At 39.0% G+C, this 5,000-nt stretch overlaps 1 non-coding gene across 1 annotated transcript in view; it reads left to right on the forward strand.

The window, feature by feature from the left end:
• Positions 1-4,931: 4,931 nt before the first annotated feature.
• The window catches only part of LOC143308183 (small subunit ribosomal RNA), a 1,923-nt gene continuing 1,854 nt past the window's right edge, over positions 4,932-5,000 (forward strand). The window contains exon 1 of the ribosomal RNA XR_013065176.1: positions 4,932-5,000. This exon is cut by the window's right edge and continues 1,854 nt beyond it. This is a non-coding gene — a ribosomal RNA (small subunit ribosomal RNA).

Below are 5,000 nucleotides of genomic sequence, written 5' to 3' on the forward strand. Positions count from 1 at the left end.
AAATCTGCATTTATACCATCACGGACGTTAGTTTAATAGCGTTTAACGATGGATCCACGGTACAGAATGCAAAAATATGATTGTTAAAATTTTCGACTAATCGGTTCTAAGAGGCGAAGCAATACGCCGCTGGGACTTTGAAATATTTCGGAGCGCACCTAAAGTTCGTTATTTTGGCTAAACGGAGCGAAAATCTGCATTTATACCATCACGGACGTTAGTTCAATAGCGTTTAACGATCGATCCACGGTACAGAATGCAAAAATATGATTGTTAAAATTTTCGACTAATCGGTTCTAAGAGGCGAAGCAATACGCCGCTGGGACTTTGAAATATTTCGGAGCGCACCTAAAGTTCGTTATTTTGGCTAAACGGAGCGAAAATCTGCATTTATACCATCACGGACGTTAGTTCAATAGCGTTTAACGATGGATCCACGGTACAGAATGCAAAAATATGATTGTTAAAATTTTCGACTAATCGGTTCTAAGAGGCGAAGCAATACGCCGCTGGGACTTTGAAATATTTCGGAGCGCACCTAAAGTTCGTTATTTTGGCTAAACGGAGCGAAAATCTGCATTTATACCATCACGGACGTTAGTTTAATAGCGTTTAACGATGGATCCACGGTACAGAATGCAAAAATATGATTGTTAAAATTTTCGACTAATCGGTTCTAAGAGGCGAAGCAATACGCCGCTGGGACTTTGAAATATTTCGGAGCGCACCTAAAGTTCGTTATTTTGGCTAAACGGAGCGAAAATCTGCATTTATACCATCACGGACGTTAGTTTAATAGCGTTTAACGATGGATCCACGGTACAGAATGCAAAAATATGATTGTTAAAATTTTCGACTAATCGGTTCTAAGAGGCGAAGCAATACGCCGCTGGGACTTTGAAATATTTCGGAGCGCACCTAAAGTTCGTTATTTTGGCTAAACGGAGCGAAAATCTGCATTTATACCATCACGGACGTTAGTTCAATAGCGTTTAACGATGGATCCACGGTACAGAATGCAAAAATATGATTGTTAAAATTTTCGACTAATCGGTTCTAAGAGGCGAAGCAATACGCCGCTGGGACTTTGAAATATTTCGGAGCGCACCTAAAGTTCGTTATTTTGGCTAAACGGAGCGAAAATCTGCATTTATACCATCACGGACGTTAGTTTAATAGCGTTTAACGATGGATCCACGGTACAGAATGCAAAAATATGATTGTTAAAATTTTCGACTAATCGGTTCTAAGAGGCGAAGCAATACGCCGCTGGGACTTTGAAATATTTCGGAGCGCACCTAAAGTTCGTTATTTTGGCTAAACGGAGCGAAAATCTGCATTTATACCATCACGGACGTTAGTTTAATAGCGTTTAACGATGGATCCACGGTACAGAATGCAAAAATATGATTGTTAAAATTTTCGACTAATCGGTTCTAAGAGGCGAAGCAATACGCCGCTGGGACTTTGAAATATTTCGGAGCGCACCTAAAGTTCGTTATTTTGGCTAAACGGAGCGAAAATCTGCATTTATACCATCACGGACGTTAGTTTAATAGCGTTTAACGATGGATCCACGGTACAGAATGCAAAAATATGATTGTTAAAATTTTCGACTAATCGGTTCTAAGAGGCGAAGCAATACGCCGCTGGGACTTTGAAATATTTCGGAGCGCACCTAAAGTTCGTTATTTTGGCTAAACGGAGCGAAAATCTGCATTTATACCATCACGGACGTTAGTTTAATAGCGTTTAACGATGGATCCACGGTACAGAATGCAAAAATATGATTGTTAAAATTTTCGACTAATCGGTTCTAAGAGGCGAAGCAATACGTCGCTGGGACTTTGAAATATTTCGGAGCGCACCTAAAGTTCGTTATTTTGGCTAAACGGAGCGAAAATCTGCATTTATACCATCACGGACGTTAGTTCAATAGCGTTTAACGATCGATCCACGGTACAGAATGCAAAAATATGATTGTTAAAATTTTCGACTAATCGGTTCTAAGAGGCGAAGCAATACGCCGCTGGGACTTTGAAATATTTCGGAGCGCACCTAAAGTTCGTTATTTTGGCTAAACGGAGCGAAAATCTGCATTTATACCATCACGGACGTTAGTTTAATAGCGTTTAACGATGGATCCACGGTACAGAATGCAAAAATATGATTGTTAAAATTTTCGACTAATCGGTTCTAAGAGGCGAAGCAATACGTCGCTGGGACTTTGAAATATTTCGGAGCGCACCTAAAGTTCGTTATTTTGGCTAAACGGAGCGAAAATCTGCATTTATACCATCACGGACGTTAGTTCAATAGCGTTTAACGATCGATCCACGGTACAGAATGCAAAAATATGATTGTTAAAATTTTCGACTAATCGGTTCTAAGAGGCGAAGCAATACGCCGCTGGGACTTTGAAATATTTCGGAGCGCACCTAAAGTTCGTTATTTTGGCTAAACGGAGCGAAAATCTGCATTTATACCATCACGGACGTTAGTTTAATAGCGTTTAACGATGGATCCACGGTACAGAATGCAAAAATATGATTGTTAAAATTTTCGACTAATCGGTTCTAAGAGGCGAAGCAATACGCCGCTGGGACTTTGAAATATTTCGGAGCGCACCTAAAGTTCGTTATTTTGGCTAAACGGAGCGAAAATCTGCATTTATACCATCACGGACGTTAGTTTAATAGCGTTTAACGATGGATCCACGGTACAGAATGCAAAAATATGATTGTTAAAATTTTCGACTAATCGGTTCTAAGAGGCGAAGCAATACGCCGCTGGGACTTTGAAATATTTCGGAGCGCACCTAAAGTTCGTTATTTTGGCTAAACGGAGCGAAAATCTGCATTTATACCATCACGGACGTTAGTTTAATAGCGTTTAACGATGGATCCACGGTACAGAATGCAAAAATATGATTGTTAAAATTTTCGACTAATCGGTTCTAAGAGGCGAAGCAATACGCCGCTGGGACTTTGAAATATTTCGGAGCGCACCTAAAGTTCGTTATTTTGGCTAAACGGAGCGAAAATCTGCATTTATACCATCACGGACGTTAGTTCAATAGCGTTTAACGATCGATCCACGGTACAGAATGCAAAAATATGATTGTTAAAATTTTCGACTAATCGGTTCTAAGAGGCGAAGCAATACGCCGCTGGGACTTTGAAATATTTCGGAGCGCACCTAAAGTTCGTTATTTTGGCTAAACGGAGCGAAAATCTGCATTTATACCATCACGGACGTTAGTTTAATAGCGTTTAACGATGGATCCACGGTACAGAATGCAAAAATATGATTGTTAAAATTTTCGACTTATCGGTTCTGGATCACTGAAAAATCAAAAAAAATTATTAATTTTGATTAATTAAATTACATATGTAGTTTTATATTGTTATAGTCTCGTATTTGTTAATGTTTTGTCGTAAGAAAATGCAAAAATATCGTTTTAATGTTTTCGTCTCATCGGTTCTGGATCGCTGAAAAATCAAAAAAAAATATTAATTTTGATTAATTAAATTACAAATGGAGTTTTATATTGCTATAGTCGCTTATTTGTTAATGTTTTACCGTAAGAAAATGCAAAAATATCGTTTTAATATTTTCATCTCATCGGTTCTGGGCGGTTTTAAAATTTTTTAAAATATTAATTAAACCCATGATTTACATGAGAATGTGAATTTATTATGTCCTGCATGTTAATTTATTAATTTTCATGTATAGAACGTTATAAAATGAAAGGATATGTTCGACGATATTTTCAGTCTAAGTTTTACCGTGCCGGCGGGATGGTACGCTCTCACGGCGGTTTGCACAGGCATACGCCTGGGCGTAAGCCCATGCGTCGCCGACCTAGCGGCCGGCCGTTCGGTATTTATAGGAAGGCACTTTCGGTTCGCTCGGACCGGTCGGGAGTAGCGTCGAGCGTGTGGCTCTTTTATGACTTCGGTTGAAAAGCAGTCTACCGCTCCTCGAGAATATACTTTCTCGACTATTCTCGTTCCGGTTTTCCGTTGCGGATTATTATTAATCTCCACACAGCATTACCACGGGTCGGTGTCTAAGACCGAATGGCCCATATGTGGTGAGCCTTGTAATATAAGGCTGGTGACCTGTATGCACTTATAAATGTTGGATACTTGTACAAACTGAGCATCAACTGTCTGTAACCAAAATTTGTTAAAACTGAAAAAGTTATAAGATTGTATAAAATTTTTGAACCAAGAAAGTAGTGTTAGACGAAAATTCGTTCTATCACTTTTAGAAGGGAGACTGTTTGGAAATATTTAAAGTATAAAATACACAAAAGTCCACTGAATTATGAACAAAATTACGTCCCTGAATTTAAGAAAAGTCAAGAGGTGTCAGAAATAAAATCCTCTCTGATACGTTCAGAGAGGAAAATAAGTATGGAGAGAGGAGTAAAAATGAAAGAAGTTTTAAGGCTGGGGAAACTTCTAAAGGAGAGAGATTCCAACATATCTAATATGTACATTTAAAGCAAGTCCAAGGAACTCTCTCCGTTAATGTTTGAAAAGGTGTGTGCAGATGGAGGAGAAATGTATAAAGTACAGAGACGAGGTTGGTGGGCCCGCTCTAATGATAAAGATTATAAAATTTGGTGGCAAAATGACCAGCATGATCACTGTACGCGCTTTCTCGATTTGTATAGCATGCCACTGTCCGCGCTATCTTTTATTATATTGTCCAGCGTGTGTGGTCTACGTGCTTGCACGATGGATGCACGGCGTGAAAGTGATTTTCGTGCTTTATGAGAGGAGGAGGAGAATATTTGGCCTCTATAAGAGGTACAAAATTTATGAAATGTGTGTTACATACAAAAGAGAAATGGCTTAACGTCGATCGGTCTTACAGGGAGGGCCGACGACGAAAATTTAAATTTACAATAATAACTAAGCTCCCTGGTTGATCCTGCCAGTAGTCATATGCTTGTCTCAAAGATTAAGCCATGCATGTCTAAGTACATA

This window comes from Osmia lignaria, unplaced genomic scaffold (genome assembly GCF_051020975.1).
Source record: "Osmia lignaria lignaria isolate PbOS001 unplaced genomic scaffold, iyOsmLign1 scaffold0176, whole genome shotgun sequence".
NCBI lineage: Eukaryota > Metazoa > Arthropoda > Insecta > Hymenoptera > Megachilidae > Osmia > Osmia lignaria.